This window comes from Carassius carassius, chromosome 9, assembly GCF_963082965.1.
Source record: "Carassius carassius chromosome 9, fCarCar2.1, whole genome shotgun sequence".
NCBI lineage: Eukaryota > Metazoa > Chordata > Actinopteri > Cypriniformes > Cyprinidae > Carassius > Carassius carassius.
In genome coordinates, this window is record NC_081763.1 from 1,987,501 (window position 1) to 1,999,945 (window position 12,445).

Consider the following 12,445-nt stretch of genomic DNA (forward strand, 5'->3'; position numbering starts at 1 on the left):
TCCAAAAGTTCTGACCAGGCCTATTAGATAATTACTGAAAAAAATCCAAAAGTACTAACCTGGCCCAAACCTGCTAACATTCTGAGATCGGGCATTGACTCTTTTTTTTTTTTTTTTACAAGATTATTAGACAATTAGTGAAATTTTCCAAAAGTACTAATCAGGTCTATTAGATAATTACTGAAAAAATCCAAAAGTATTTACCTGGCCCAAACCTGCTTACATTCTAAGATCGGGCATTGACTCTTTTTTTTTTTTTGCAAGATTATTGGACAATTAGTGAAAATTTCCAAAAGTACTAACCAGGCCTAATAGATAATTACTGAAAAATCCAAAAGTACTAACCTGGCCCAAACCTGCTTAGATTTGGAGATCAGTTGAGATCGGGCATAGCCAGGATGGTATGGCCATAAGCGAAGGAGGCTGCAAAGAGAGGGCTATTTAAAGATCAGCCACTATAATCGCCAGTGCTTTATATAAGTAGGGAAGGAAACCCAAAAGCTTACAGCACCTGGTATTCCCAAAAATACTAACCAGGTCTATTAGATAATTACTGAAAAAATCCAAAAGTACTAACCTGGCCCAAACCTGCTTACATTCTGAGATCGGGCATTGACTCTTTTTTTTTTTTTTGCAAGATTATTGGACAATTAGTGAAAATTTCCTAAAGTACTAACCAGGCCTATTAGATAATTACTGAAAAAATCCAAAAGTACTAACCTGGCCCAAAACTGCTTACATTCTGAGATCGGGTATTGACTCTTTTTTTTTTTTTTCAAGATTATTGGACAATTAGTGAACATTTCCAAAAGTACTAACCAGGCCTATTAGATAATTACTGAAAAAATCCAAAAGTATTTACCTGGCCCAAACCTGCTTACATTCTGAGATCGGGCATTGAGCCTTTTTTTTTTTTTTTGCAAGATTATTGGACAATTAGTGAAAATTTCCTAAAGTACTAACCAGGCCTATTAGATAATTACTGAAAAAAATCCAAAAGTACTAACCTGGCCCAAACCTGCTAACATTCTGAGATCGGGCATTGACTCTTCTTTTTTTTTTTTACAAGATTATTAGACAATTAGTGAATTTTTCCAAAAGTACTAATCAGGTCTATTAGATAATTACTGGAAAAATCCAAAAGTACTTACCTGGCCCAAACCTGCTTACATTCTGAGATCGGGCATTGACTCTTTTTTTTTTTTTTTTGCAAGATTATTGGACAATTATTGAAAATTTCCTAAAGTACTAACCAGGCCTATTAGATAATTACTGAAAAAATCCAAAAGTACTAACCTGGCCAAAAACTGCTTACATTCTGAGATCGGGCATTGACTCTTTTTTTTTTTTTTTACAAGATTATTAGACAATTAGTGAATTTTTCCAAAAGTACTAACCAGGCCTATTAGATAATTACTGAAAAAAATCCAAAAGTACTTACCTGGCCCAAACCTGCTTACATTCTAAGATCGGGCATTGACTCTTTTTTTTTTTGCAAGATTATTGGACAATTAGTGAAAATTTCCAGAAGTACTAACCAGGCCTATTAGATAATTACTGAAAAATCCAAAAGTACTAACCTGGCCCAAACCTGCTTAGATTTGGAGATCAGTTGAGATCGGGCATAGCCAGGATGGTATGGCCATAAGCGAAGAAGGCTGCAAAGAGAGGGCTATTTAAAGATCAGCCACTATAATCGCCAGTGCTTTATATAAGTAGGAAAGGAAACCCAAAAGCTTACCGCACCTGGTATTCCCAAAAGTACTAACCAGGCCTATTAGATAATTACTGAAAATATCCAAAAGTACTAACCTGGCCCAAACCTGCTTAGATTTGAAGATCAGTTGAGATCGGGCATAGCCAGGATGGTATGGCCATAAGCGAAGAAGGCTGCAAAGAGAGGGCTATTTAAAGATCAGCCACTATAATCGCCAGTGCTTTATATAGGTAGGGAAGGAAACCCAAAATCTTACAGCACCTGGTATTCCCAGGCGGTCTCCCATCCAAGTACTAACCAGGCCCAAACCTGCTTAGCTTCCGAAATCAGACGAGATCGGGCATAGCCAGGTTGCTATGGCCGTAAGCGAAGGAGGCTGCAAAGAGAGGGCTATTTAAAGATCAGCCACTATAATCGCCAGTGCATTATATAAGTAGGGAAGGAAACCCAAAAGCTTACAGCACCTGGTATTCCCAAAAGTACTAACCAGGCCTATTAGATAATTACTGAAAAAATCCAAAAGTACTAACCTGGCCCAAACCTGCTTACATTCTGAGATCGGGCATTGACTCTTTTTTTTTTTTTTTTGCAAGATTATTGGACAATTAGTGAAAATTTCCTAAAGTACTAACCAGGCCTATTAGATAATTACTGAAAAAATCCAAAAGTACTAACCTGGCCCAAAACTGCTTACATTCTGAGATCGGGCATTGACTCTTTTTTTTTTTTTTTTACAAGATTATTGGACAATTAGTGAAAATTTCCAAAAGTACTAACCAGGCCTATTAGATAATTACTGAAAAAAATCCAAAAGTACTAACCTGGCCCAAACCTGCTAACATTCTGAGATCGGGCATTGACTCTTTTTTTTTTTTTTTTTTTTACAAGATTATTAGACAATTAGTGAATTTTTCCAAAAGTACTAATCAGGTCTATTAGATAATTACTGAAAAAATCCAAAAGTACTTACCTGGCCCAAACCTGCTTACATTCTAAGATCGGGCATTGACTCTTTTTTTTTTTTTTTTTGCAAGATTATTGGACAATTAGTGAAAATTTCCAAAAGTACTAACCAGGCCTATTAGATAATTACTGAAAAATCCAAAAGTACTAACCTGGCCCAAACCTGCTTAGATTTGGAGATCAGTTGAGATCGGGCATAGCCAGGATGGTATGGCCATAAGCGAAGAAGGCTGCAAAGAGAGGGCTATTTAAAGATCAGCCACTATAATCGCCAGTGCTTTATATAAGTAGGGAAGGAATCCCAAAAGCTTACAGCACCTGGTATTCCCAAAAGTACTAACCAGGCCTATTAGATAATTACTGAAAAATTCCAAAAGTACTAACCTGGCCCAAACCTGCTTAGATTTGGAGATCAGTTGAGATCGGGCATAGCCAGGATTGTATGGCCATAAGCGAAGAAGGCTGCAAAGAGAGGGCTATTTAAAGATCAGCCACTATAATCGCCAGTGCTTTATATAGGTAGGGAAGGAAACCCAAAATCTTACAGCACCTGGTATTCCCAGGCGGTCTCCCATCCAAGTACTAACCAGGCCCAAACCTGCTTAGCTTCCGAGATCAGACGAGATCGGGCATAGCCAGGTTGGTATAGCCGTAAGCGAAGGAGGCTGCAAAGAGAGGGCTATTTAAAGATCAGCCACTATAATCGCCAGTGCTTTATATAAGTAGGGAAGGAAACCCAAAAGCTTACAGCACCTGGTATTCCCAAAAGTACTAACCAGTTCTATTAGATAATTACTGAAAAAATCCAAAAGTACTAACCTGGCCCAAACCTGCTTAGATTTGGAGATCAGTTGAGATCGGGCATAGCCAGGATGGTATGGCCATAAGCGAAGAAGGCTGCAAAGAGAGGGCTATTTAAAAATCAGCCACTATAATTGCCAGTGCTTTATATAGGTAGGGAAGGAAACCCAAAATCTTACAGCACCTGGTATTCCCAGGCGGTCTCCCATCCAAGTACTAACCAGGCCCAAACCTGCTTAGCTTCCGAGATCAGACGAGATCGGGCATAGCCAGGTTGGTATGGCCGTAAGCAAAGGAGGCTGCAAAGAGAGGGCTATTTAAAGATCGGCCACTATAATCGCCAGTGCATTATATAAGTAGGGAAAGAAACCCAAAAGCTTCGGCACCTGGTATTCCCAAAAGTACTAACCAGGCCTATCAGATAATTACTGAAAAAATCCAAAAGTACTAACCTGGCCCAAACCTGCTTACATTCTGAGATCGGGCATTGACTTTTTTTTTTTTTTTTTTGCAAGATTATTGGACAATTAGTGAAAATTTCCAAAAGTACTAACCAGGCCTATTAGATAATTACTGAAAAAAATCCAAAAGTACTAACCTGGCCCAAACCTGCTAACATTCTGAGATCGGGCATTGACTCTTTTTTTTTTTTTTTGCAAGATTATTGGACAATTAGTGAAAATTTCCAAAAGTACTAACCAGGCCTATTAGATAATTACTGAAAAATCCAAAAGTACTAACCTGGCCCAAACCTGCTTAGATTTGGAGATCAGTTGAGATCGGGCATAGCCAGGATGGTATGGCCATAAGCGAAGAAGGCTGCAAAGAGAGGGCTATTTAAAGATCAGCCACTATAATCGCCAGTGCTTTATATAAGTAGGGAAGGAATCCCAAAAGCTTACAGCACCTGGTATTCCCAAAAGTACTAACCAGGCCTATTAGATAAATACTGAAAAAATCCAAAAGTACTAACCTGGCCCAAACCTGCTTAGATTTGGAGATCAGTTGAGATCGGGCATAGCCAGGATGGTATGGCCATAAGCGAAGAAGGCTGCAAAGAGAGGGCTATTTAAAAATCAGCCACTATAATTGCCAGTGCTTTATATAGGTAGGGAAGGAAACCCAAAATCTTACAGCACCTGGTATTCCCAGGCGGTCTCCCATCCAAGTACTAACCAGGCCCAAACCTGCTTAGCTTCCGAGATCAGACGAGATCGGGCATAGCCAGGTTGGTATGGCCGTAAGCAAAGGAGGCTGCAAAGAGAGGGCTATTTAAAGATCGGCCACTATAATCGCCAGTGCATTATATAAGTAGGGAAGGAAACCCAAAAGCTTACAGCACCTGGTATTCCCAAAAGTACTAACCAGGCCTATCAGATAATTACTGAAAAAATCCAAAAGTACTAACCTGGCCCAAACCTGCTTACATTCTGAGATCGGGCATTGACTTTTTTTTTTTTTTTTTTTGCAAGATTATTGGACAATTAGTGAAAATTTCCTAAAGTACTAACCAGGCCTATTAGATAATTACTAAAAAAATCCAAAAGTACTAACCTGGCCCAAACCTGCTTACATTCAGAGATCGGGCATTGACTCTTTTTTTTTTGCAAGATTATTGGACAATTAGTGAAAATTTCCTAAAGTACTAACCAGGCCTGTTAGATAATTACTGAAAAAATCCAAAAGTACTAACCTGGCCAAAAACTGCTTACATTCTGAGATCGGGCATTGACTCTTTTTTTTTTTTACAAGATTATTAGACAATTAGTGAATTTTTCCAAAAGTACTAACCAGGCCTATTACATAATTACTGAAAAAAATCCAAAAGTACTTACCTGGCCCAAACCTGCTTACATTCTGAGATCGGGCATTGACTTTTCTTTTTTTTTTTGCAAGATTATTGGACAATTAGTGAAAATTTCCTAAAGTACTAACCAGGCCTATTAGATAATTACTGAAAAAATCCAAAAGTACTAACCTGGCCCAAACCTGCTTACATTCTGAGATCGGGCATTGACTCTTTTTTTTTTTTTTTTTGCAAGATTATTGGACAATTAGTGAATTTTTCCAAAAGTACTAATCAGGTCTATTAGATAATTACTGAAAAAATCCAAAAGTATTTACCTGGCCCAAACCTGCTTACATTCTAAGATCGGGCATTGACTCTTTTTTTTTTTTTTGCAAGATTATTGGACAATTAGTAAAAATTTCCAAAAGTACTAACCAGGCCTATTAGATAATTACTGAAAAATCCAAAAGTACTAACCTGGCCCAAACCTGCTTAGATTTGGAGATCAGTTGAGATCGGGCATAGCCAGGATGGTATGGCCATAAGCGAAGAAGGCTGCAAAGAGAGGGCTATTTAAAGATCAGCCACTATAATCGCCAGTGCTTTATATAAGTAGGGAAGGAAACCCAAAAGCTTACAGCACCCGGTATTCCCAAAAGTACAAACCAGGCCTATTAGATAATTACTGAAAAAATCCAAAAGTACTAACCTGGCCCAAACCTGCTTAGATTTGGAGATCAGTTGAGATCGGGCATAGCCAGGATGGTATGGCCATAAGCGAAGAAGGCTGCAAAGAGAGGGCTATTTAAAGATCAGCCACTATAATCGCCAGTGCTTTATATAAGTAGGGAAGGAAACCCAAAATCTTACAGCACCTGGTATTCCCAGGCGGTCTCCCATCCAAGTACTAACCAGGCCCAAACCTGCTTAGCTTCCGAGATCAGACGAGATCGGGCATAGCCAGGTTGGTATGGCCGTAAGCGAAGGAGGCTGCAAAGAGAGGGCTATTTAAAGATCAGCCACTATAATCGCCAGTGCATTATATAAGTAGGGAAGGAAACCCAAAAGCTTACAGCAACTGGTATTCCCAAAAGTACTAACCAGGCCTATTAGATAATTACTGAAAAAATCCAAAAGTACTAACCTGGCCCAAACCTGCTTACACTCTGAGATCGGGCATTGACTGTTTTTTTTATTTTTTTTTGCAAGATTATTGGACAATTAGTGAAAATTTCCTAAAGTACTAACCAGGACTATTAGATAATTACTGAAAAAATCCAAAAGTACTAACCTGGCCCAAAACTGCTTACATTCTGAGATCGGGCATTGACACTTTTTTTTTTTTTTTACAAGATTATTAGACAATTAGTGAATTTTTCCAAAAGTACTAACCAGGCCTATTAGATAATTACTGAAAAAAATCCAAAAGTACTAACCTGGCCCAAACCTGCTAACATTCTGAGATCGGGCATTGACTCTTTTTTTTTTTTTTTTACAAGATTATTAGACAATTAGTGAATTTTTCCAAAAGTACTAATCAGGTCTATTAGATAATTACTGAAAAAATCCAAAAGTACTTACCTGGCCCAAACCTGCTAACATTCTGAGATCGGGCATTGACTCTTTTTTTTTTTTTTTTGCAAGATTATTGGACAATTAGTGAAAATTTCCAGAAGTACTAACCAGGCCTATTAGATAATTACTGAAAAAATCCAAAAGTACTAACCTGGCCCAAACCTGCTTAGATTTGGAGATCAGTTGAGATCGGGCATAGCCAGGATGGTATGGCCATAAGCGAAGAAGGCTGCAAAGAGAGGGCTGTTTAAAGATCAGCCACTATAATCGCCAGTGCTTTATATAGGTAGGGAAGGAAACCCAAAATCTTACAGCACCTGGTATTCCCAGGCGGTCTCCCATCCAAGTACTAACCAGGCCCAAACCTGCTTAGATTCCGAAATCAGACGAGATCAGGCATAGCCAGGTTGGTATGGCCGTAAGCGAAGGAGGCAGCAAAGAGAGGGCTATTTAAAGATCAGCCACTATAATCGCCAGTGCATTATATAAGTAGGGAAGGAAACCTAAAATCTTACAGCACCTGGTATTCCCAAAAGTACTAACCAGGCCTATTAGATAATTACTGAAAAAATCCAAAAGTACTAACCTGGCCCAAACCTGCTTACATTCTAAGATCGGGCATTGACTCTTTTTTTTTTTTTTTTGCAAGATTATTGGACAATTAGAGAATTTTTCCAAAAGTACTAACCAGGCCTATTAGATAATTACTGAAAAAAATCCAAAAGTACTAACCTGGCCCAAACCTGCTAACATTCTGAGATCGGGCATTGACTCTTTTTTTTTTTTTTTTACAAGATTATTAGACAATTAGTGAATTTTTCCAAAAGTACTAATCAGGTCTATTAGATAATTACTGAAAAAATCCAAAAGTACTTACCTGGCCCAAACCTGCTAACATTCTGAGATCGGGCATTGACTCTTTTTTTTTTTTTTTTGCAAGATTATTGGACAATTAGTGAAAATTTCCAGAAGTACTAACCAGGCCTATTAGATAATTACTGAAAAAATCCAAAAGTACTAACCTGGCCCAAACCTGCTTAGATTTGGAGATCAGTTGAGATCGGGCATAGCCAGGATGGTATGGCCATAAGCGAAGAAGGCTGCAAAGAGAGGGCTGTTTAAAGATCAGCCACTATAATCGCCAGTGCTTTATATAGGTAGGGAAGGAAACCCAAAATCTTACAGCACCTGGTATTCCCAGGCGGTCTCCCATCCAAGTACTAACCAGGCCCAAACCTGCTTAGATTCCGAAATCAGACGAGATCAGGCATAGCCAGGTTGGTATGGCCGTAAGCGAAGGAGGCAGCAAAGAGAGGGCTATTTAAAGATCAGCCACTATAATCGCCAGTGCATTATATAAGTAGGGAAGGAAACCTAAAATCTTACAGCACCTGGTATTCCCAAAAGTACTAACCAGGCCTATTAGATAATTACTGAAAAAATCCAAAAGTACTAACCTGGCCCAAACCTGCTTACATTCTAAGATCGGGCATTGACTCTTTTTTTTTTTTTTTTGCAAGATTATTGGACAATTAGAGAATTTTTCCAAAAGTACTAACCAGGCCTATTAGATAATTACTGAAAAAAATCCAAAAGTACTAACCTGGCCCAAACCTGCTAACATTCTGAGATCGGGCATTGACTCTTTTTTTTTTTTTTTTACAAGATTATTAGACAATTAGTGAATTTTTCCAAAAGTACTAATCAGGTCTATTAGATAATTACTGAAAAAATCCAAAAGTACTTACCTGGCCCAAACCTGCTTACATTCTAAGATCGGGCATTGACTCTTTTTTTTTTTTTGCAAGATTATTGGACAATTAGTGAAAATTTCCAGAAGTACTAACCAGGCCTATTAGATAATTACTGAAAAATCCAAAAGTACTAACCTGGCCCAAACCTGCTTAGATTTGGAGATAAGTTGAGATCGGGCATAGCCAGGATGGTATGGCCATAAGCGAAGAAGGCTGCAAAGAGAGGGCTATTTAAAGATCAGCCACTATAATCGCCAGTGCTTTATATAAGTAGGGAAGGAAACCCAAAAGCTTACAGCACCTGGTATTCCCAAAAGTACTAACCAGGCCTATTAGATAATTACTGAAAAAATCCAAAAGTACTAACCTGGCCCAAACCTGCTTAGATTTGGAGATCAGTTGAGATCGGGCATAGCCAGGATGGTATGGCCATAAGCGAAGAAGGCTGCAAAGAGAGGGCTGTTTAAAGATCAGCCACTATAATCGCCAGTGCTTTATATAGGTAGGGAAGGAAACCCAAAATCTTACAGCACCTGGTATTCCCAGGCGGTCTCCCATCCAAGTACTAACCAGGCCCAAACCTGCTTAGATTCCGAAATCAGACGAGATCAGGCATAGCCAGGTTGGTATGGCCGTAAGCGAAGGAGGCTGCAAAGAGAGGGCTATTTAAAGATCGGCCACTATAATCGCCAGTGCATTATATAAGTAGGGAAGGAAACCCAAAAGCTTACAGCACCTGGTATTCCCAAAAGTACTAACCAGGCCTATTAGATAATTACTGAAAAAAATCCAAAAGTACTAACCTGGCCCAAACCTGCTTACATTCTGAGATCGGGCATTGACTTTTTTTTTTTTTTTTGCAAGATTATTGGACAATTAGTGAAAATTTCCTAAAGTACTAACCAGGCCTATTAGATAATTACTGAAAAAATCCAAAAGTACTAACCTGGCCCAAACCTGCTTACATTCTAAGATTGGGCATTGACTCTTTTTTTTTTTTTTGCAAGATTATTGGACAATTAGTGAAAATTTCCTAAAGTACTAACCAGGCCTATTAGATAATTACTGAAAAAATCCAAAAGTACTAACCTGGCCAAAAACTGCTTACATTCTGAGATCGGGCATTGACTCTTTTTTTTTTTTTTTTACAAGATTATTAGACAATTAGTGAATTTTTCCAAAAGTACTAACCAGGCCTATTAGATAATTACTGAAAAAATCCAAAAGTACTAACCTGGACCAAACCTGCTTACATTCTGAGATCGGGCATTGACTCTTTTTTTTTTTTTTTTTTTTCAAGATTATTGGACAGTTAGTGAAAATTTCCAAAAGTACTAACCAGGCCTATTAGATAATTACTGAAAAAATCCAAAAGTACTAACCTGGCCCAAACCTGCTTACATTCTGAGATCGGGCATTGACTTTTTTTTTTTTTTTTTGCAAGATTATTGGACAATTAGTGAAAATTTCCTAAAGTACTAACCAGGCCTATTAGATAATTACTGAAAAAATCCAAAAGTACTAACCTGGCCCAATCCTGCTTACATTCTGAGATCGGGCATTGACTCTTTTTTTTTTTATTACAAGATTATTAGACAATTAGTGAATTTTTCCAAAAGTACTAACCAGGCCTATTAGATAATTACTGAAAAAAATCCAAAAGTACTAACCTGGCCCAAACCTGCTAACATTCTGAGATCGGGCATTGACTCTTTTTTTTTTTTTTTTACAAGATTATTAGACAATTAGTGAATTTTTCCAAAAGTACTAATCAGGTCTATTAGATAATTACTGAAAAAATCCAAAAGTACTTACCTGGCCCAAACCTGCTAACATTCTGAGATCGGGCATTGACTCTTTTTTTTTTTTTTTGCAAGATTATTGGACAATTAGTGAAAATTTCCAGAAGTACTAACCAGGCCTATTAGATAATTACTGAAAAAATCCAAAAGTACTAACCTGGCCCAAACCTGCTTAGATTTGGAGATCAGTTGAGATCGGGCATAGCCAGGATGGTATGGCCATAAGCGAAGAAGGCTGCAAAGAGAGGGCTGTTTAAAGATCAGCCACTATAATCGCCAGTGCTTTATATAGGTAGGGAAGGAAACCCAAAATCTTACAGCACCTGGTATTCCCAGGCGGTCTCCCATCCAAGTACTAACCAGGCCCAAACCTGCTTAGATTCCGAAATCAGACGAGATCAGGCATAGTCAGGTTGGTATGGCCGTAAGCGAAGGAGGCAGCAAAGAGAGGGCTATTTAAAGATCAGCCACTATAATCGCCAGTGCATTATATAAGTAGGGAAGGAAACCTAAAATCTTACAGCACCTGGTATTCCCAAAAGTACTAACCAGGCCTATTAGATAATTACTGAAAAAATCCAAAAGTACTAACCTGGCCCAAACCTGCTTACATTCTAAGATCGGGCATTGACTCTTTTTTTTTTTTTTTTGCAAGATTATTGGACAATTAGTGAATTTTTCCAAAAGTACTAACCAGGCCTATTAGATAATTACTGAAAAAAATCCAAAAGTACTAACCTGGCCCAAACCTGCTAACATTCTGAGATCGGGCATTGACTCTTTTTTTTTTTTTTTACAAGATTATTAGACAATTAGTGAATTTTTCCAAAAGTACTAATCAGGTCTATTAGATAATTACTGAAAAAATCCAAAAGTACTTACCTGGCCCAAACCTGCTTACATTCTAAGATCGGGCATTGACTCTTTTTTTTTTTTTGCAAGATTATTGGACAATTAGTGAAAATTTCCAGAAGTACTAACCAGGCCTATTAGATAATTACTGAAAAATCCAAAAGTACTAACCTGGCCCAAACCTGCTTAGATATGGAGATAAGTTGAGATCGGGCATAGCCAGGATGGTATGGCCATAAGCGAAGAAGGCTGCAAAGAGAGGGCTATTTAAAGATCAGCCACTATAATCGCCAGTGCTTTATATAAGTAGGGAAGGAAACCCAAAAGCTTACAGCACCTGGTATTCCCAAAAGTACTAACCAGGCCTATTAGATAATTACTGAAAAAATCCAAAGGTACTAACCTGGCCCAAACCTGCTTAGATTTGGAGATCAGTTGAGATCGGGCATAGCCAGGATGGTATGGCCATAAGCGAAGAAGGCTGCAAAGAGAGGGCTGTTTAAAGATCAGCCACTATAATCGCCAGTGCTTTATATAGGTAGGGAAGGAAACCCAAAATCTTACAGCACCTGGTATTCCCAGGCGGTCTCCCATCCAAGTACTAACCAGGCCCAAACCTGCTTAGATTCCGAAATCAGACGAGATCAGGCATAGCCAGGTTGGTATGGCCGTAAGCGAAGGAGGCTGCAAAGAGAGGGCTATTTAAAGATCGGCCACTATAATCGCCAGTGCATTATATAAGTAGGGAAGGAAACCCAAAAGCTTACAGCACCTGGTATTCCCAAAAGTACTAACCAGGCCTATTAGATAATTACTGAAAAAAATCCAAAAGTACTAACCTGGCCCAAAACTGCTTACATTCTGAGATCGGGCATTGACTTTTTTTTTTTTTTTTGCAAGATTATTGGACAATTAGTGAAAATTTCCTAAAGTACTAACCAGGCCTATTAGATAATTACTGAAAAAATCCAAAAGTACTAACCTGGCCCAAACCTGCTTACATTCTAAGATTGGGCATTGACTCTTTTTTTTTTTTTTGCAAGATTATTGGACAATTAGTGAAAATTTCCTAAAGTACTAACCAGGCCTATTAGATAATTACTGAAAAAATCCAAAAGTACTAGCCTGGCCAAAAACTGCTTACATTCTGAGATCGGGCATTGACTCTTTTTTTTTTTTTTTTACAAGATTA

At 38.2% G+C, this 12,445-nt stretch overlaps 10 non-coding genes across 10 annotated transcripts; all 10 read right to left on the minus strand.

Moving 5' to 3' along the window:
* Positions 1–1,966: 1,966 nt before the first annotated feature.
* LOC132150616 (5S ribosomal RNA) lies at positions 1,967–2,085 on the minus strand. The gene has a single exon (XR_009435844.1). It is a non-coding gene; the product is annotated as a 5S ribosomal RNA (ribosomal RNA).
* Positions 2,086–3,218: 1,133 nt separating this feature from the next.
* LOC132150103 (5S ribosomal RNA) lies at positions 3,219–3,337 on the minus strand. Its single transcript, XR_009435349.1, has one exon. It is a non-coding gene; the product is annotated as a 5S ribosomal RNA (ribosomal RNA).
* A 316-nt stretch (positions 3,338–3,653) lies between these two features.
* LOC132149832 (5S ribosomal RNA) lies at positions 3,654–3,772 on the minus strand. The gene has a single exon (XR_009435094.1). It is a non-coding gene; the product is annotated as a 5S ribosomal RNA (ribosomal RNA).
* Positions 3,773–4,608: 836 nt separating this feature from the next.
* Positions 4,609–4,727, minus strand: LOC132149833 (5S ribosomal RNA). The gene has a single exon (XR_009435095.1). It is a non-coding gene; the product is annotated as a 5S ribosomal RNA (ribosomal RNA).
* A 1,406-nt stretch (positions 4,728–6,133) lies between these two features.
* LOC132149834 (5S ribosomal RNA) lies at positions 6,134–6,252 on the minus strand. The gene has a single exon (XR_009435096.1). It is a non-coding gene; the product is annotated as a 5S ribosomal RNA (ribosomal RNA).
* An 898-nt stretch (positions 6,253–7,150) lies between these two features.
* LOC132150575 (5S ribosomal RNA) lies at positions 7,151–7,269 on the minus strand. The gene has a single exon (XR_009435804.1). It is a non-coding gene; the product is annotated as a 5S ribosomal RNA (ribosomal RNA).
* A 752-nt stretch (positions 7,270–8,021) lies between these two features.
* On the minus strand, positions 8,022–8,140 carry LOC132150576 (5S ribosomal RNA). Its single transcript, XR_009435805.1, has one exon. It is a non-coding gene; the product is annotated as a 5S ribosomal RNA (ribosomal RNA).
* A 980-nt stretch (positions 8,141–9,120) lies between these two features.
* LOC132150577 (5S ribosomal RNA) lies at positions 9,121–9,239 on the minus strand. Its single transcript, XR_009435806.1, has one exon. It is a non-coding gene; the product is annotated as a 5S ribosomal RNA (ribosomal RNA).
* Positions 9,240–10,712: 1,473 nt separating this feature from the next.
* Positions 10,713–10,831, minus strand: LOC132150572 (5S ribosomal RNA). Its single transcript, XR_009435801.1, has one exon. It is a non-coding gene; the product is annotated as a 5S ribosomal RNA (ribosomal RNA).
* A 979-nt stretch (positions 10,832–11,810) lies between these two features.
* LOC132150578 (5S ribosomal RNA) lies at positions 11,811–11,929 on the minus strand. The gene has a single exon (XR_009435807.1). It is a non-coding gene; the product is annotated as a 5S ribosomal RNA (ribosomal RNA).
* Between the last annotated feature and the right edge of the window lie 516 nt (positions 11,930–12,445).